Source organism: Lemur catta, chromosome 9, assembly GCF_020740605.2.
Source record: "Lemur catta isolate mLemCat1 chromosome 9, mLemCat1.pri, whole genome shotgun sequence".
NCBI classification, from domain to species: domain Eukaryota; kingdom Metazoa; phylum Chordata; class Mammalia; order Primates; family Lemuridae; genus Lemur; species Lemur catta.
This window is the reverse complement of record NC_059136.1, coordinates 3525742-3547611: the sequence shown is the minus strand read 5'-3', so window position 1 is coordinate 3547611 and position 21870 is coordinate 3525742. Positions and strand designations below refer to the sequence as shown.

General features: G+C 38.0%; 1 protein-coding gene across 1 annotated transcript in view; it reads right to left on the bottom strand.

The window, feature by feature from the left end:
* The window catches only part of CPEB1 (cytoplasmic polyadenylation element binding protein 1), a 69855-nt gene that overhangs the window by 41420 nt on the left and 6565 nt on the right, over positions 1-21870 (bottom strand). The window lies entirely within an intron of this gene.

The following is a 21870-nucleotide window of genomic DNA, read 5'->3' as shown; positions in this document are numbered from 1 at the left end:
AGTAATTATCAATTTTCAGTTCATATCCTTTTGTAACAGAAGGAAAGGTCTCAAAAAGGTCAAAATATATTACAAGTTATCTCTTTAAAACTCCCCATCCATTTTGGGAATTAAAGCCTGCATTCCTGCCCAAGGCCAGTAATCAGAGGGGCAGAAAACTCTTCATTGTTTTCTAGTATCTTAAACCACTGGAGTAGGGAACTCGAACTTGATAACACTTCAGCCTCTTTTAAGGCCAAGTTCTTACTGATATAAAGACCATGGGGTAAGTCAGTACTTCTTGTCCTCCAGAAAGTTAAAAAGTACCCCAAAAATGATTGTTATATTTTTCTAATCACCAGGTAATATTTAAAGCACTTTAAACTCTAGAACTATTTGCAGAAGTCACTAGTATCAAATGTTATTTTCCTTTAAAAAAAAAAGGTTAAACAAATTTGATCTCTCCCTCTCTGGGTTTTGGTCAGAACAAAAAGTTACCCAAGTTACATTTTGTACAGGACAGCCAGACTGCTGGTATAAACCAAAGCACAACTCATCTACATAAAAATGTGCCACTTACAGGTTAGTTTGTACTTTGTGTTCACTGGGAAAGAATCTAAGGACACAGGTCCAAGCTGGTTTTCACAGCTCTTCTAAATCTGGATTCGCACCTGTTCATGCATCTTTATACTTAGGAATACAGAACTGCACAGGTGTGACTTCAAGATGATTACTATTCCTAGCCGTCATTAACATTTCAAAGAGCTAAAGTTGCCAGTAAGGGAAGTTTGCTGGCCTAAGTCCCCTTTTAAGAATTTTCCCCAAGGGATTTTATTCTTTGGAAACTAGATGACAATGGATCGGACTATTAATATGTATCTTCTTTTAACTTCCCAAAAGAGGAAGGAATTAAAATTGTCTGTAAGCTAGTCTGACTTTTCAGAGTGCTTGGTAGACTTTCCACCCCAGTAGAAAAAAGTTAGCAGGAAATTCAAGATAGGAAAAAATCAAAAAGATTAATGGAAAAAAAATTTGTTCTACTTATAAAGGAAATGAGAATTAAAATGAGAATTCTTCTTACCAAATCAGAAAAATTAAAGTTATAATATTCAATGATGAAGAGTCATGTTGATCATTTTCTTCTCTTTATAAGGTGAGGCAGCACTCAAACTGCTGAATTTTAAAAAATATCAAAGAATTAAAAAAAAAAATCAAAACTGTTCAACCCAGTAATTGTAAAAATCTCTACATAAATACTCAAAAGCCAAAAAAGATTTATCTATAACGATGTTTGTCACAAGGCTATCAATGGTGAAAAACTGGAAGTAAGCATTTCCCTCAAAATGGACTATGAACTTAGTTATTAAAATACACATCTCTCAGCATATGGCAAAGGAGAATGCTTAAGTGGTTGGGGAACGAGAATAAGTTGTATACAAAACATGTTTACAGCTACATGAAAAAATCCAGAAGTATGGAGAGAAGAGATTAAAGTTATCAAAAACAACTGAAGTAGACTACAGAGAGTAGGATGTATTACATCTTTACTGAAATTTTTAAAATGTCTTTAGCAAATCTAAATTACACAGGAAAAAAATTCAGAAAATGGTTTTAAAAATTTAAAATCTGGATTTGGCTCTCTGACAAAAGAACTCAAGATATTTTTAAAATAGTGCACTTAAATAAAAATGAACTGTCTTTTAAGATAAAAGAGTATCCCAGAAATGTTTTTACTGAGTTATGTGGTCATATATATTAATAGCCTCCTTATGTTTATACCTAGTACAAATGTTAGGTCAGTACTTCTAAGATTCTATTATGAGGATGAGTTATGATGAAACATTTTCTTAATGTGGCGGTTCATCTCTACATTAAAAGTGAATAAAAATAGGCTGGCGCAGTGGCTCACATCTGTAATCCTAGCACTCTGGGAAGGCGAGTTGGGAGAATCGCTTGAGGTCAGGAGTTCGAGACCAGCTTGAGCAAGAGTGAGACTCCATCTCTACTAAACATAGAAAAGAAAAAAAATTAGCTGGCCATGGTGACACTCGCCTATAGTCCCAGCTACTCGGGAAGCTGAGGCAGGAGGATCACTTGAGCCCAAGAGTTTGAGGTTGCTGTGAGCTAGGCGGACACCAGGGCACTCTAGCCTGGGAGACAGAGCAAGACTATCTCAAAAAAAAAAAAAAAAAAAACAACAACATACAAAGTGAGAATTACCTCCTCCATCCAATTCCCTACACCTCAGAAATCCCTTTCGAAGATTCTTTCATGTCTATAAGCATGTAAACACATAGCTCTTTAAAAAATACACACATAGAGTCAAATATACTATTTCACATCTTTTTTCAAATATTTTGATGTTCTTTCCATATATGTATGCAGAACTCAAATTCTTTCTTTTATGGTGGCATGGCAGTCCTTTCCATGAACATAATATAATTAACTGTTTCTCTATTGAGAACCACTTCTCCGCACCTTTGCCAAAGTTTACTTTTTATGAATCTGGCAGGTAAACAATAGAATCCATTGTATAAATTTGTGATGAGACTCTGGAACAAAATGACAAGGAGTCCACTATTAATACCTGTCCTTAAGATTATGCATTATTTCATATGTTTTTTTTTTTTTTTTTTTGAGACAGAGTCTCGCTCTGTTGCCCAGGCTAGAGTGAGTGCCGTGGCATCAGCCTAGCTCACAGCAACCTCAGACTCCTGGGCTCAAGCGATCCTACTGCCTCAGCCTCCCTAGTAGCTGGGACTACAGGCATGCGCCACCATACCCGGCTAATTTTTTGTATATATATTTTTAGTTGGCCAGATAATTTCTTTCTATTTTTAGTAGAGACGGGGTCTCACTCTTGCTCAGGCTGGTCTCGAACTCCTGACCTCGAGTGATCCACCCGCCTTGGCCTCCCAGAGCTAGGATTACAGGCGTGAGCCACCGCGCCTGGCCTATTTCATATGTTAATTGTCCCCTTCCCCCATCTTCCCTATCTCAGAAAATGGATCCACCTAAGTGTGCCGACAAAATTTGATGCTACTCTCCCCCATTTCCCACAATCACCAAGTTCCACTGAACCTAACCCTGAAATTTATATAGAACCTGTCCACTTACCCTTGTCTCCATTACTACTAGTCAATACACATTTCCCAACCAGACTTCTGCAACAGCTTCCTGTTATCTCTGCTTTACCACTTAACACTTCCTACCCCCTTAATATCCTTGCTGCCTCTTAAATATACCAAGCTCAGGCCCATGTCAAGGCCTTGCTGTTTGCTCTGCTTTCAAACACTCTCAGCCTAGTCTTAAACCAGTCTCTCTACATGGCTGGCTACTTGTCATTCAGGACATCGACTTAAACATCTCTTTCTCAGAGAGAGGCCTTCCCTTAATTGTGTGTGGGGAAACAATTTAACCACTAACTCCCCACACCCTAGTCATTCCTTATCACATCCCAATGTTTAGTTTCATATTACTTAGCATAATTTGAAATATTACACTCAGCCCTCCATATTTGCGGGCTCTGCATCCATGGATCTAACCAACTCCAGATCAAAAATATGTGAAAACAAATTGCATGTGTAGTAAACACATACAAAATTTTTCCTTGTTACTCCCTAAATGATACAGTATAACAATTATTTACATAGCATTTACCTTGTATTTGGTTATTATAAGCAATCTAGAGATGATTTAAACTATACAGGAGAATGTGCATAGGTTACACGCAAATGCTATGCCATTTTATTAATATATCAGAGACTTGAGGGCATGGATTTTGGTATCTGAGGGCCTGAAACCAATCCCCCAAAGATAACAAAAGACAACTGTTTTCTTTTTTCCTCCCACCATACTTCTGTAGTTATATACAATTCACAGCTTCTCTATAGGAGAGCAGACACTGCGTCTGCCTGTTCACATCTCTATCACAACACCTCTAATGCCTTACTTATGTGCTGACTAAAACAACAGAAGAACTGTCTTTTCATATGTGTCCCCCATCCCTTTTAAAAATAGGGTTGTCAGTCTCCTTAATTTCTAAGAACATACTGTGATTTAAGAAAGTTAACCCTCTGTTAAACATTACAATTATTTTTTCCTACTTGGTCACACATTGACCCATTTAAATTAGACAATTAAATGGTTTTTAGTATAGCCATAGTTCTGAAATCACTGCAATTGTATAACATTCCATCATCCCAAAAAGAAACTCAAACCCTTCAGGAATCACTTCCATTTTCCTCCAACCCCTTCCACCTCTGGGCATCCACTGATTTACTTACTGTCTCTACAGATTTGCCTATTCTGGACATTTCACAAAAATGGGATCACACATGATGGGGTATTTTTTAAAAAGCTTTTTTCACTTAGCATAATGTCTGCAATATTCATCAATGTTTTAGCATATATATCAGGATTTCATTCCTTTTTATTGCCAAATAAGATTCCATTGTATGGACAGACATATACGTTGGAGATATTGCAGGCTCAGTTTGAGACCACCACAATAAAGTGAATACAGTGAGTCACGAATGTTTTGGTTTCCCAGTACAATTAAAAGTTATGTTTACACTATAGGTTTTTTTTCTTTCTTTTTTTTTTTTTAAGAGACACGGTCTCACTCTGTCACCCAGGCTGGAGTGCAGTGGTGCAATCACAAGTCACTGTAACCTCAATCTCCTGGGCTCAAGTGATTTTCCTGTCTTAGCCTCCTTGAGTAGCTAGGACTACAGGCACGTGCCACCATGCCTGACTAATTTTTAAAAAATTTTTTGTAGAGATAGGGTCTGGCTATCACAGTATAGTCTATTAAGTGTGCAATAGCATTATGTCTAAAAAAACAAAGTACATGCTTTAATTTTCAAAATATTGCTAAAAATGCTAACAATCATCTGGGCCTTGAACAAGTCATAATCTTTTTCCTGGTGGAGGGTCTTGCCTCAGTGCTGACAGATGCTGACTGATCAGCGTGGTGATTGCTAAAGGTTGGGGTGGCTGTGGCAATTTCTTAAAATTAGACAACAATGAAGTTAGTCGCATTAATTGACTCTTCCTTTCACAAAAGATTTTTCTGTAGCACACAATGCTGTTTGATAGCATTTAACCCACAGCAGAAATGCTTCCAAAATTGGAGTCAATCCTCTGAAATCATACTGCTGCTTTATCAACTAAGTTTATGTAATACTCTAAATCCTTTGTTGTCATTTCAACAACATTCACAGCATCTTCACCAGGAGTAGATTCCATCTTAAGAAACCACTTTCTTTGCTCATCCTTAAGAACCAACTCCCTGGCTGAGCACAGTGGCTCATGCCTGTAATCCTAGCACTCTGGGAGGCCAAGGCAGGAGGATTGCTTGAGGTCAGGAGTTCAAGACCAATCTGAGCAACATTGAGACCCTATCTCTACTAAAAATAGAAAAAAATTAGCTGGGCATGGTGGCACACACCTGTAGTCCCAGCTACTCGAGAGGCTGAGGCAGGAAGATTGCTTGAGCCTAGGAATTTGAGGTTGCTGTGAGCTAGGCTTACACTACAGCACGCTAGCCCAGGTGATAGAGTAAGACTCTGTCCCCTAAAAAAGAAAAAAATCAACTCCTCATCCGTTCAACTTTTATCATGGGACTGCAGCAATCCAGTCACATCTTCAGGCTCCTCTTCTAATTCTAGTTCTCTTGCTATTGTCACCACATCTGCAGTTACTTCCTCTATTAAAGTCCGGGACTTCTCAGAGTCATGTATGTGGGTTGGAATCAACTTCTTCCAAACTCTTTTTAATGTTAATATTTTGACCTGCTCCCACAAACCACAAATGTCCTTAATAGCATCTAGAATGGTGAATCCTTTCTAGAAGGTTTTCAATCTACTTTGCCCAGATCCAGAGGAATCACTACCTGTGGCAACTATGGCTTTATAAAATGTATTTCTTAAATAATAAGGCTTGAAATTACTCCTTGATCCATGTTAGCAGGCATGAAAACATTAATCTCCTTATAGTACATCAGAGTTCTTGGGTGACTAAGTGCACTGTCAACAAGCAATGATATTTTGGAAGGAATCTTGTTTCTGAGCAGCAGGTCTCAATAGTGGACTTAAAATCTTCATTACATCATGCTGTAAATAGAAGTGCTGCCATCCTAGCTTTGTTGTTCCATTTACAGCGCACAGCAGAGTAGATTTAACATAATTCTGAAGGGCCCTAGGACTTTCAGAATAGTAAATGAGCACTGGCTACAACTTAAAGTCCCCAGCTAAACTTGCCCCTAAGAAGAGTCAGCCTGTCCCTTGAAGCTTTAAAGCCAGGCACTGACTTCTTCCTCTCTAGCTAGGAAAGTCTCAGATTGCATCTTCTTCCAATAGAAAGTTGTTTTGTCCACTTGAAAATCTGCTTTTGGTGTAACCACAGCCAATTATCTTAAATAGATCTTCTGGATTAACTTTTTGCTTTACTTTGCACTTTTATGTTACAGAGATGGCATCCTTCCTTAAACCTCTGCTAGCTTCCAACTTTCCTCTGCAGCTTCCTCACCTCTGTCAGCCTTCACAGAATTTAAGAGAGTTAGAGCCTTGCTCTGGATTATCTTGTGGCTTAAGGGAATGTGGTAGCTGATTTGATCTTCTATCCAGACCACTCAAACTTTCTCCATATCAGCAATAAAGCTGTCTCACTTTCATTTGTATGTTTACCGGAATAACACTTTTATTTCAAGAACTTTGTATTCACAACCTGGCTAACTGGTTCACACAAGAAGCCTAGCTTTTAGCCTATCTTGGCTTTCGACATCCTCTCCTAAGCTTAATCATTTCTAGCTTTTGATTTAAAGTGAGAGGGATGTGTGACTCTTCCCTTCACTTGAACACTTAGAGGCCATCATAGGGTTACTAGTTGGCCTAATTTCAATATTGTTGTCTCTCAGGGATTAGGGAGGCCTGAGAAGAGGAGAGATATGAGGAATGTCTGGTTGGTGGAACAAGTCAGTACACACACATTTATCAATTAAGTTCACCATCTTATATGGGTGTGGTCTGTGGTGCCCCAAAACAATTACAACAGTCACAAAGTTCACTGATCGCAGATAACCATAACAGATACAGTAATGAAAAGGTTTGAAACATTACATGAATTACGAAAATGTGGCAGAGAGACACAAAGTGAGCACATGCTGCTGGGAAAATGGCACCAAGAGACACTTGCTTGACACAGGGTTGCCATAAACCTTCAATTCATACAAAATGAAATATTCATGCACAATATTGTGCAAATGCACAATAAAGGTAGGCTCAGTAATATGAGGAATGCCTATACTACATTCTTTTTATCCACTTAACAGTTGATAGACATTTGGGTTGTTTCCACATTTGGGACATTATGAATAATGCTATTATAAATGTCCAAGTTTTTGTGTGGATGTACATTTTCATTTCTCTTAGATATATATGTGAGTGTGAGTTTCTGGGTCATATGGTAATTCCATGTTTAACCTCTTGAGTAATTACCAAACTCTTTTCAAAGCAGCTGTAACATTTCACATTACCAAAATGTATGACAGTTCCACCTCTTCTACATTCTGATCACCAATTGCTATTGTTTTTAAAATTATAGCCATCCTTGTGGGTGTGAAGAGGCTTAACTGTTCAAACATTAGACAATCTGAACAAAAAACGATAACTGCAATGCATCAAGACATATCAAACACATGAAATCCACAGGTTCACGATGATACTGTAAAAACAATTTACTGGTGAGCTTTGGAGAATGCTGGAGAATCAGCTCAATATTACAAAAGAAAGTAAAGAAAAATAATCAAGCATTTAATTGCCTTCCCTTAGTGTTCTATTCTCCAGGTTTGACAAATAGTTGACGAAAGTAAGTTTACTTTTATAAAAGCATATTAACTAACAAATGAGTGAGAGAATTAGAAAACTGCTATTTGGCAACCCTTAATATATATGTATCTAGGTAGTCATCATCAACAGCTGATGATATCACTAGCCAGAAGTACCCAATATCCCCTACTATTTTTTTTTTTTTGAGACAGAGTCTTTCTCTGTTGCCCAGGCTAGAGTGCCACGGCCTCAGCCTAGCTCACGGAAACCTCAAACTCCTGGGCTAAAGGAACTCTCCTGCCTCAGCCTCCCGAGTAGCTGGGATTACAGGTGTGTGCCACCACATCCAGCTAAGTTTTTCTATTTTCAGTGGAGACGGGGTCTCACTCTTACTCAGGCTGGTCTCAAACTCCTGAGCTCAAGCGATCCTCCCGCCTCGGCCTCCCAGAGTGCTAGGACTACAGGTGTGAGCCACCATGTCCAGCCGCTATTAAGTACTTTTGCTAAAAAAGTCAAACCTAAAGCTGCTCTCTCAAGTCTCTATATATAATCACCAATTAACAGAAAATACAGAGGACCGAGGGACATGTAAGTACTGGAATGGGAATGCAATCAGGAGAAACCCTATACTGTGGATAATTCTGCAGAACACATGACCTGGTTTTCTCAATCAGTAAATTGCAGGGGAGAAGGTGGAGCTAGAGGAAGCAATTGTAGACTAAAAGCAAAATGAGATGTTATCAATCACAAGTGTATATGTTCACCTACTCCACAAGAAATCAAAAAGCAAGTAGGCCCCATTTTCACTAAAGCTCACAAAAATTAAAGCACTTAATACAAGCAAATATGTAGTAAAACTTGGACTTATTCTTACCCTTGACAGTGTAATATTCTGGTCCAATTCACGTGCAAATAAGCTTTTAATCTGAGGAAAAAAGCAAAATATGGAGAACATATGCACTAAAGTGTTCATTAAAATGTTCCCTATAGGCCAGGCACGGTGATTCACACCTGTAATCCTAGCACTTGGGGAGGCCGAGGTAGGAAGATCCCTGAGGACAGGAGTTCGAGACCAGCCTGGGCAACACAACGAGACCTCATCTCTACAAAAAAATTTAAAAATTAGCCAAGGCCTAGTGGCTCTAGCCTAGTCTAGCTACTCAGGAGACTGATCTGGGAGGATCACTTGAGCCCAGGAGTTTGAGGCTGCAGTGAGCTATGATTGTGCTACTGCACTCTAGCCTGGGCAACAGAGTGAGATCCTGTCTCTTTAAAAAACAAACAAGAAAACCAAAAATGTTTATTATAGAATCATTTATGGGAGTAAGATACCCAGAAGCACGCAGTTTTTGTTTTTGGCAAGAACAGGATGAGAACTGTTAAGCCATTTTCGTATATCCCCTTGACATATTTAAGTCATTAAATATCAAAGATAATCTAGCAACAAGCAAAAATGCTCACGACAGGCTTAAGATGTCAGACAAGCATATGCTACAGCTTCCCCCTCATTCTTCAGTGCTAAAATGCCAATTTTAAAGAATCCATGGACATATTAGAAAACAAAAAAGGATATCCTTGGTGTGCTCGAATCATAAAGAATCATGAAAACAGACATAGGAATTCAAATTGGAAGGAGGCAACTTTGCCAGAGGACACTGTTACAAAAGTGAAGAGCTGCTCCAGATATTGCACGCTGGAGGGGTAATAGAAATAGGAGTTACCTATAGGACAGGTGACAGTGACTGGTTTAGAGGAGCCCAGTAGGAGGCAAAGAGGCTGGCTGATTACTTCATCTGAACCAGGAATCCAGCAATACCCAGGTGGCATGGTGAGGCCACATATCCAGAAGTTTTGCTACTGTTACATCTTCCCATCACGACTTCCCACGCTGAGGGCAGGCTAGAGTAAACTTATACAGCAACTGCACACAAGCTTTCAGGCAATCTCAAACACAAAAGTCATTTTTAAATACAAATTACAACCAAATGTTTTCAGAAAACCAACAGATTCACTATACCTATACTGAGGAAATGGAGGATAACATAGCCAAAAGAACAAGATTTTTAAATAAATAACAATAATTCCCAGAAAGATACTAGAAGATCCACTGGGGACCTTGGAAGTTAAAATTTGATTATTTAAATAAAGGTGATTAATGGTCTGACTGGTAGAATAGACAAAGCTAAAAAATAGGACCAAAACTTATCCAATATACAGGAGACAGACAAAAAAGTAGAAAATACCAAAGAAACAAATAACAGAAAGTAGAATACATGTTTAATTAAAGTCCACAAAGAAAGAAAAATGAGGCAAAGAACATATATGAAGAGATAATAGTTTTAAGCTGAGTACTGAAAGATACCAATCTGTACATATAAGAAACCCAAGAGGCCGGGCACAGTGGCTCACGCCTGTAATCCTAGCACTCTGGGAGGCCGAGGTGGGTGGATCGTTTGAGCCCAGGAGTTCAAAACCAGCCTAAGCAAGAGCGAGACCCCATCTCTACTAAAAATAGAAAGAAATTAGCTGGACAACTAAAAATATATAGAAAAAATTAGCCAGGCATGGTGGCACATGCCATAGTCCCAGCTACTTGGGAGGCTGAGGCAGAAGGATTGCTCAAGCCCAGGAGTTTGAGGTTGCTGTGAGCTAGGCTGACGCCACAGCACCCTAGCCAGGGTGACAGAGAGAGACTCTGTCTCAAAAAAAAAAAAAAAAAGAAAAAAAGAAACCCAAGAACCCCCAAGAAAAAGATATCCATATCTAGACTAACAGTGAAACAGATGAAAACACAGAGATATTAAAACAAACAAGGGCTGAGTGTAGTGGCTCATGCCTGTAATCCCAACACTTACGAGGGCCAAGGCAGGATAATCACTTGAGGTCAGGAGCTCTAGACCAGCCTGGGCAATGTAGCAAGACCCCATCTCTAAAATTTTTTTTTTTAATTAGCTGGGCATGGTTACACACATTTACAGTCCCAGCTACTTGGGAGGCCGAGGCGGGAGGACTGCCTGAACTCAGGAGTTTGAGACCAGCCTGAGCAAGACCCGTCTCTACTAAAAATAGAAAAAAATTAGGCAGGCACTGTGGCACATGCCTGTAGTCCCAGCCACTTGGGAGGCTAAGGCAGGAGGATAACTTGAGTTCAAGGAGTCTGAGGTTGCTGTGAGCTATGACACCACTGCACTCTATCAGGGATGACAGGGCGAGACACTGTTTCCAAAAAAAAAAAAAAAAAAAATTATAAGAAAAAAAAAAAAAAAAAAACAGAAGAATTCTACAACCAGCCAATTTATCCTGAGAAATGAAAAGTGAAATAAAGACATTTTCAGCAAAAATAACACTGCCAGCAGACCCACAATAAAGATGCTGCTCATCTTTAACATTAAATATGTTCCTCAAACAAAGAAAGTGAACCCACATGGCAGTATAGAATTCATTTAAAAATGAAGAATAAAAAGATATATTTGAGTAAATAATGGTTATATAAAATAATTTCTTCTGGGGTTTCAATATATATACAATTAAAATGCACAGTAACAATACCACAAAAGCAGTGGGAACAGCATTACTAGAGTTCGATAACGGTCTTGCATCTTCTAGGAAGTGATGAAAGCACTAATTTGTTAGATGCTAATAAATCCCAATGGTAGTCACAAAAAGAATAGCAAAAAAAAAAAAAATGTTTAACAACCCATCAGAAAAGGGACTATTTAAATAAAGAATACTTGATTAATCTAAAAGAAGGCCACCGAAGAAAGAAAAAGGAACAGAACATGAGGGACAAAGAGAAGACCCAGTAAAGATGATAGATTAAAGCATTGCAACGATGATAGATTAAAGCATTGCAACAAACCACATTTAAAAAAAAAACAACCCAAAACTATAATTAGACAAAGACTGGCAGAATGGATCAGAAACCAAAATCCCAACTGTAAGACAAGATCATGTGTTAAAAACGTAAGGTCACTTACAGGCTGAAAAATATGAAAAAAGATATGCCATTCAAACATCAAAGAAAACTGGTATAACTGAACAAGTATCAAATAAACTTTAAGGCAAAAGCCTAAGAGCTAATGAAGGGCATTTCATGAATTTCCAGAGATCAATCCAAAAAAATATGCAATTCTAAAACTTAGTAAAAGCCTACAAAAACCTATAAAGCAAAAACGACAACAACACTAAGAAGAGACTACAACATAAGCTAGACATTTTAACACATTTCTCTCGGTAACTAATAGAATAAGCAGATTCTCCCTCACTCCCAAAAAGAATATAGAAGACCTGAAACGCAAAATTAACAAACGTAACCTAACTGACATAAGCAGAATAGTGCATCCAACAGCTGCTCAATATACTTTCTTTACAAGTATTTACACAACATTTAACAAAGCAGACCATATGTTGGACCATAAGGCAAGTCTCAACAAATTTCAGACTGAAATTATATGGAGGATGTTCGATAATTATAGTGGAAATAAGATAAAAATCCATAACAAAAAGACAATTAAAGAGTTCCAAATATTCTGAAGCTAAAGCACACTCCAGGGGTCAACAAGATATCCAATAGGAATTAGAAAATACTTTCAACTGTATAATAATTAAAAAGAACTCACAAGTCATAGAATGCACTTAAATCCATCCTCAGGGAAATTTATAGCCTTTGGTACATGTATTAGAAAGATTAAAAAAAAATCAGTGATCAGGCAGGGGGTGGGGAGAGGAATCAATGATCAGGGTGGTATCAGTGAAATGGCAGAATAATGAGCTCCAAAAATTCTTCCTATGTAAACTCAATGAGAATATTGCCAAGAATTGTCAAAATCAACTTTCTTCAGGACTCTGGAAATTAAGCAAAGGCTAACAGCAATCTGAAAAGCATTTATTTAAAAAACGAAAATAAGCAGCTGAATCTTGGTAAGAACACCATGCTTTGTGGCCTTTTAACTCACACTATTCCAACCCCCTCCCCCTCCCTAGCTCTGCTATAAAACTCTGAAAACCAACAACCAGCAATCACAATAAAAACAAGCAGCCTAGAAGTCAATGACGGGACAGCACAGTTGGAGCTCAGGCCCCATCTCCACAGAACTGTCATTACTCGACCTTTTTTTTTTTTTTTTTTTTTGAGACAGAGTCTAGGTCTGTCACCTAGGTGGAGTTCAGTGGCATTAGCATTGCTTACAGCAACCTCAAAGTCCTGGGGCTCAAGTGATCCTCCTATCTCAGCCTCCTGAGTAGCTGGGGCTACAGGTGTGTACCACCACACCCAGCTAATTTTTCTATTTTTAGTAGAGACAGGCGTCTGGTCTCCAACTCCTGAGCTCAAGTGATCCTTCCACCTCGGTCTCCCAGAGTGCTAGGATTACAGGTGTGAGCCACCACGCCCGGCCATTACTTGACCTTTTAGGTGGCTCCCTGAAAGACTACTTACAAGGCTACCTTTACTTGACCTCCCTCAGAGCTCACCCAGTATAAATAGTCATTACCCAGAGGAAGTTTATTTTTCCCTTTTTAAATTTTTTTAGTCAGTTTTCTCCAGTTAAATCCAAGGGAAGTTTATTCAAAAACAGTCAGAGGCAATTACTAAATATCCCATGTGCCTGAGGCAGTAGGCTATAGTTTAGGAAAGCAAGAGGCTAGCTAAAAAGCTTAAAAGAAAAGGCTGGGGAATGAGATAGTTTTAGTGATCTTTAAAAAGCCCAGTATATTCCTGGGAAGGCCACCTCATGCTTGAAAAAAAAGACTTAGAATGCCTTAAGCTCTCACTTCTGATTAACCTTGAGACTCTACACAAACAGGACATGGAGACTACTGCAGACTTGTAAATCGTCTGGCTCAGTGTGGAAGGCACACTGGGTTCCTTGGCCAAGACTGGGACGCTAACTGGTTCTAGGCATGTAAGGCAATTTCGGTCCAATCATTAGCAGACCACTAAGATAACCAAGCACAGACTTCAGTAACCACATACGAAAATAAGTTCGAACTTCACATAATTAGTTAAGAAAAGCCACTCAGACGAACAACAAATAACAAGAATTCATCCTGTGGAGAAGATAAAATCTGATTTCCAAGACTTGCCACAGTAAAGTGTCCAGTTTAACAAAAACTTTGCATGACATGCTCAGAAACAAGAAATCATGGCCCATTTGTAGGGGAAAAAAAGCAACCAATAGAAACAATCCCTGACAGACACCAAACATTACATGTATTAGACATATACTCCAGCTTTTTTTTTTTTTTGAGACAGTGTCCTATGCCATCACCCAGGCTAGAGTGCAGTGCCATCATCATAGATCACTGTAACTTCAGACTCCTAGGCTCAAGCCTCTCAAGTAGCTGGGAATGTACCACCATGCCCAGCTAATTTTTTAATATTTTGTAGACATGGGGTCTCACTATGTTTCAGTCTGGTCTCAAACTTCTGGCCTCAAGCAATCCTCCCGCCTCGGCCTCCCAAACTGCTAGGATTATAGGCATGTGCCACCAAACCCAGCCCCCAACTCCAATTATTTTAAATGTTTGATGAGCTAAAGAAAAACCATACTTAAGGAAACAAAGGAGAGTATGAGAATAATGTCTCACCAAATAGAGAACATCAATAAAGAGACAGAAATTATAAAAACAGAACCAATAAATTCTGGAGCTAAAAAGTACAATAATTGAAATGAAAAATTCACCATAGGGGTTCAACAGCAGATCAAAACAGGAAAAAAAGAATCAGAGAGCCTGAAGATAGTGCCACTGAGATAAAAAGAAAAAAGACTGAAGAGAAATAAACAGAGCCTCAGAGACCTCTAGGATATAACCAAGCGCACCAATATACACATATTTGAAATCTGAAAGGAGAGAAACAAAGAAAATTTTAAGAAATAATCGCAGAAAACTTTGATGAAAAATAGTAATCTATACTTGCAAAAAACTCAATGAATTCCAAGTAGGATAAACGCAAAGACAGTATATCAAGACACATCAGTAACTGTCAAAAGCCAGAGACAAAGGGAGCCTGGAAAACTATTATACAAGAGAAAAGCAACCATCACACGTCACAAGGGATTTTCAGTAAGATTAATAGCTGATTTCTTATCAGAAACCATGCAGCCAAAAAGCAGGAAGATGATACATTGAGAGTGTTAAAAGAAAAAACTCAACCAAGAATTTTATATCAGCAAAAACTATCCTTCAAAAATGAAGGAGAGGCCAGGTACAGTGACTGAAGCCTGTAATCCCAGAGCTCTGGGAGGCCAAGGCAGGATGATGCCTTGAGGCCAGAAGTTCAAGACCAGCCTGGGCAACATAGTGAGACTGTCTCTATAAAAAAAATTTTTTTTTAAAAGTTAGATCAGGCCGGGCACTGTGGCTCACACCTGTAATCCTAGCACTCTGGGAGGCCGAGGCGGATGGATCGCTCGAGGTCAGGAGTTCAGGACCAGCCTCAGCAAGAGTGAGACCCCGTCTCTACTACAAATAGAAAGAAATTATCTGGCCAACTAAAATATATATATAGAAAAAATTAGCCGGGCATTGTGGCGCATGCCTGTAGTCCCAGCTACTGGGGAGGCTGAGGCAGTAGGATCGCTTAAGCCGAGGAGTTTGAGGTTGCTGTGAGCTAGGCTGACACCACGGCACTCACTCTAGCCCGGGCAACACAGCAAGACTGTCTCAAAAAAAAAAAAAAATGTTAGATCAGCATGGTGGCACACACACCTATAGTCCCAGCTACTCAGGAGGCCAAGGTAGGAGGATCACTTGAGTCCAGGAGTTTGAGGTTACAGTGAGCTATGATCATCCCACTGCACTCCAGCCTGAGCAATAGAGCGAAATACTGCCTCAAACAAATAAACAAACAAAAGAACCAATAACAAAAGGAAAAGTGCAAAATTCACAGACATGTGCAAATTAAATAATATACTCTTTATCAATGAATCCATAAGGAGAAATCACAGGGAAATTAGAATTTTTTTTTTTCTTTTTGAGAGAGAGAGTCATGCTCTGTTGCCCAGGCTAGAGGTGCAGTGCCATCATCATAGCTCACAGCAACCTCAAACTACTGGGCTCAAGTGATGTCCCTTACCCCAGCCTCCCAAGCTGCTGGGACTACAAGCGTGCACCACTATGCCTGGCTAATTTTTCTTTTTTCTTTTTCTTTTTTTTGTAGAGATGGGGTCTTGCTCTTGCTCAGGTTGTTCTCAAACTCCTGACCTCAAGTGATTTTTTTTTTCTATTTTTAGTTGCCCAGCTAATTTCTTTCTATTTTTAGTAGAGACGGAATCATCTTCTTGCTCAGGCTGGTCTCGAACTCCTGAGCTCAAGCAATCCTCCTCCCTTGGCCTCCCAAACTGCTAGGATTTCAGGCACGAACCACTGCACCTGGCCAAAAAATACTTTGCGATGAAGAAACACAACATACTGAAACTTATGGCATTCACCAAAAACAATACTTGGAAAGTTGTAAATGCCTACATTAAAAAAGATCTTAAATCATACCCTAACTAGACCCATACCATACCCATACCATACCTTCAGAAACTAGAGAGAGAGTAAAATAAACCCAAAGCAAGCAGAAGAAAGGAAGAAATGAAGATTAAAGCAGAAATGCATGAAATGAAGACTAGAAAAACTATAGAGAAAAATCAACAAAACTAAAAGTTGGTTTTTCAAAAACATCTGCAAAATTGACAAACTTTGAGCTAGATGGACCAATAAAAAAAGATTGAAGATTCAAATTATTAAAATCAGAAATAAAAGTGGAAACATTACTACCAATCTTACAGAAAAAAAGACTATAAGGAATTACTATGAATAACTGTATGCTTACAAATAGAAATCTTGGGTGAAACAAATTCCTACAAGGTACAAACTAATAAAACTGACTGAAGAAGAAACACACAATCTGAAAAGACCTGTAATGAGCAAAGAGCCTGAATTGGTGATCAAAAAACTTCCCGTGGTCAGGTGTGGTGGCTCACACCTATAATCCCAGCACTTTGGGAGTCTGAGGCAGGAGGATCCCTTAAGGCCAGGAGTTTAAGACCAGATTGGGCAACATGGCAAGAGACTCTATTTCTACAAAGAAACTGTAGAGAGAAACTAAGCCTGTAGTCCTAGCCACTTGGAAGGATCACCTGAGCCCAAGAGTCCAAGGCTGCAGCAAGCTGTGATTGTCCCACTGCACTCCAGCCTCAGCAGCAGAGCAACACCCTGTCTCTAAAAACAAAACAAAACAAAAAACTTCCAAAAAAGAAAATCCCAAGACAAGATGGCTTCACTGGTCAATTTTACCAAAGACTTAAAAAAGAATTAGTATCATTTATTCATAAACTCTTCCAAAAACAGAAGAGGAGGGAACACTTCACAACTCAGCCATTAAGACAGTATTTCCCTGATTCCAAAACCAGATAAGAGATCATGAGAAAAGAAAATCATAGACCTATATGCTTATGAATATAGATGCAAAACTCAACATATTAGCAAACCATATGCACTGGCATATAAAAATGGATTATACATCATGACAAAATGACATTTATCCCAAGAATGCAAACTTGGTTTACCATATGAAAATCAATAAAATTATCTTAATAGGATAAAAGACAAAAACACATGATCATCTCAATGCACAGAAAAGAATGACAAAATCCAACATCCTTTCATGATGTAAAAACAGTCAATAAACTAGGAATAGAAGGAAACATCCTCAACCTGTTCAAGGGCTTCTACAAAAGACTCACATTTAATATCACACTTAATGATGAAAGATTGAAAGGTTTCAGGAACAAGACAAAGATGTCCACTCACTTCACCCATACTCAAAATTGTACTGGAGGGTCTAGCCAGGGCAATTAGTCAGGAAAATTAAAAAAAAAAAAAAAAACTATCTTCATACATGATATAAACATGACACACAAGGACATAATCTTGGGTATAAAAAATCCTAAAGAATCCACAAAAAACTATTAGAGTTAATAAATGAATTCAGCAAATGGCAGGGTACAAAATCAATGTACTAAAATTAATTACATTTCTGTACATTATCAAATCTAAAAATGAAATTAAAACAACTTCATTTACAATAGTACTGAAAAATAAATACACTCACAAATAAAGTGTGAGACTTGCATGATGAAAACTACGAAGCAATGAAACAAATTAACTGAAAGACATCCCTTGATCATGGATTGGAAGCCTTTATACTGTTAGGATGGCAACAGTTTCCAAATCGACCTACAGACTGAATGCAATCCCTATCAAAGGCCAAACTGGTTCTTTTGCAGAGGTTTACAAGCTGATCTTAACATTCATAAGGGGTTTCAAGGGACCCAGAACATTCAGAATAATCTTGGAAAAAAACAACAAAGTTGGGGGACTCACACATCCTGATTTCAAAACTTAATACAAAGCTACACTAATCAAGATAATGTGGTACTAGCCTAAAGACACACATATAGATCAGTATCACTTTGTAGCCCACAAATATATATACAACTATAATTTGCCAATTTACAATTAAAAATAAAAACAAATGGACAAAGGATTTGAAGACATCTGTCCAAAGAAAATATACAAATGGCTAATGAACTCAGCATCACTAGAGAAACACATATCAAAACCATGAGATCTCACTTCACACCCACTCAGGATATAGCTATAATCAAAAAATGTTTTGAGGATGTGGAGAAATTCAAACCCTCATACATTGCTGATAGGAATATAAAATGGTGTAGCCACTTTGGAAAATAGTTTGGCAGTTCCTCAAAAAGTTGAACAAGTTACTATATGACCCACAAATGCACTTCTATGTACATACCCAAGAGAAATGAAAGCAAATTTCTACACACAAACTTGTGTGAATGTTAACAGCATTATAAATAATATTTACAAATATTATTTATAAATAATAAAACCACCCAAAAAATGGCAACAAACCAAATGTCCATCAACTGATGAGTGGATAGACAAAATGGGACATTGATATAATAGAATATTATTCAGCCATAGAAAGAATGACATACAATTCATAGATTAACATGGATGAATCTTGATAATTCAATACCATGCTAAGCGAAAGAAGCCAGACACAAAAGGCCAAATGTTGCATCATTCTATTGATATGAAATGTCCAGAGCAGGCAAATCCATAGAGACCAAAATCAGATTAGTAGCTGCCAGGGAATGGGAAAGTGGTGGAAGGGAGTGATGGCTGATAGGTATGAAGTTTCTTTTGGGGGTGATGAAAATGCTCTGGTATTAAATAGTAATGACAGTTTCACAACTTCATGACTATATTGAAAAACCAATGAATTGTACACTTTAAAATGGTGACGGTATCGTATATATGTGAATTTTATCTCAATCAAAACAAAAGTCAATGATCTAAGAACTTCCATCTCAACAAGTTATAAAAAAACAGTAAATTAAACCCAAAAAGAAACAGGAAGAAAAAAATCAATGACATACAAAAGCAATGTATATTAGAATGGCAGGGGGGAAAATCAAAGCCAAAAGTTCATTTTTAAGGAAGAATAAAACAAAGAAAAAAAGAAAATTACCAATGTCAAGAATACTGTCAGGCCGGGCATGGTGGCTCACACCCATAATCTTAGCACTCTGGGAAGCCAAGGGGGGAAGATTACTTGAGGCCAGGAGTTTGAGACCAGCCTGAGCAAGAGTGAGATCCCATTTCCACAAAACAAATAGAACAATTGGCCAGGCATTGTGGTCCCAGCTTCTCAGGAGTCTGAGGAAGGAGGATCACCTGAGCCCAGGAGTTTGAGGTTGCAGTGAGCTATGAAGATGCCACTGCATTCTAGCCTGGGCAACAGAGCAAGACTGCCTCAAAAAATAAAAATAAAAAAAAGAATACTGTTAATTCTAAATCCTAAGAGGCATACTACATATACTACATATAAATTTATTCCAATGAGGGCTAGAGGTTGTGGTTCATGCCTGTAATCCTAGCACTTTGAGAGGCCGAGGGAGGAGGATGGCTTGCGGCTAGGAGTTTGAGACCAATCTGAGCAAGAGTTGAGACTTCCACCTCTACAAAAAAATAGAAAAATGAGCCAAGCATGGTGGCGCATGCCTGTAATCCCAGCTTCTCTAAGGCAGGAGTATGGTTTCAGCCTAGGAGTTGAGGTTGCAATGAGATACGATGAGGCCACTGTACTCTAGGCCTTGGAAACAGAGCAAGACCATCTTAAAAAAAAAAAAAATACACCCAAAATTATGCCAATGAATTTGAAAATGTAAATTAAATGGATAAATTCTGAGAAAAACACATCTTACCAAAATTTATAGGAAATGGAATCCGGAATAGAAAAGAAACCTTTCCTTGAAAAACAAAAGCAAAAAACACTCCAGGCCCAGATGGTTTTACTGATAAATTATGCCAAAATTTAAGAATACTGTAAGTTGTACACAAGCTCTTCTAAAAAAACATAAAAAAAGAAACAGTCCAATGTGTTTCAAGAAGCTAACATGATTGACACCAAGGATATTTTAAGGTTATAAGCTAATCTCTTAAATACATGGATACAAAAATCCTAAAAACATTCGAAATGAAATCCAGCAATATACTAAACACAATATATTACGCACTTGAGTTTATTCCAGACATGCAAAACTAGTTTTACTTTGGTATTCTTTCCTGTATGTCCCAAGAACAAGGGAAGTCTGAGAAACAGCCAGGGTCTGGAGAAGCCTAAGGGGACACGAAGACTAAATGTAATGTGATAGTCTGGACAGGAGCCTGGTACAGAAAAAGGACAGTAGGCAAAAACAAAGGAAATCCAAGTAAAATATGGGTGATAGTATCAATACTGGTTCATTAGGTGTGACAAATGCATCATACTAATGTAAGATGTTAACAATAGGAGAAACTAGGTATGGGATATACAGGAACTCTGTGGTGTCATTGTTAACTTTGCTATTAATTGAAAACTAATCTAAAATGTAAGTTTATTTTTAAAAACATCTAAGAGTGGAATTGCTGGATCATATGGTAGGTAAATGCTTAACTTCTTAAGAACTTACAGTATTTTCCAAATAGATATACAATTTTTGCACTCCTACCAGCAGTTTGAGAGTTCCAGTTAATCTACATCCTTGACAATTCTTGGTAAGGTCAGTCTTCTTAATATTAGACATTATTACAGTGTCTAATATATATTAATTTTTTGGTGTACATTTTGTTGATATATATATATATGACATATACACACATGTGTACGTGTGAGAGTAGGTATATGTATTTTTTTCAAACTAGATCAACAAGATCAGACTTCCTGGTTCTTATAGGATATTGACAGTTGTCTAAATCCAAATCTTTTCATACAGCCTCCAAAACCCACACAGATCAACAAAAGTAGCAAAACTACTGAATATTTAGGAGACAGAACTTAATTTTCACGTAAGAGGAACCCAACTGTCCAGAACCTGGATGCCCATTTCTGGAGCTCACCCTAGAGAGAACTGTCGCAGCAGCAAACAAATAGAAAATAACACTAAAAAAATCACTTAAAATTGCATCAAATGTCCATCAAAATCTAGAGATAAGCCTAACAAAGGATGTATAATATGTCTACAAAACATTGAGAAAAGATCTGATAAAGGGATATGGACTTTATATACCAGCTTCATGGACTGGAAGACTTAGATTCAGATTCAGTACAATCCCAATCAAAATCCCAGTAGATCACTGTGGGGTGGGAAGGGTGGACTGGCAAGCTGAATCTATAATTTATATGGAAATGCAAAGATCCAAGAAAAGCCAAAACAAAGGACAAAATGGGAGAACTTCACTACCAACTATCAAAGCCTACTATAAAGGTATAGTAACTAAGATACAAGGACAAAGATAAATAGACCAAAAGAAGAAAAGAGTATCCAGAAACAGATCTGCATATATACTATGGATACCTGATTTATGAGAAAGCTTACATGGCAATTAACCAGGATTTAATAGTTAAGTGATAAGGATTTAACTTTTTATTGAAGTATAACATACATACAAAAAAGTATGAGTGTACTGTTCAATGAATTTTTGTGTACTGAACACATCT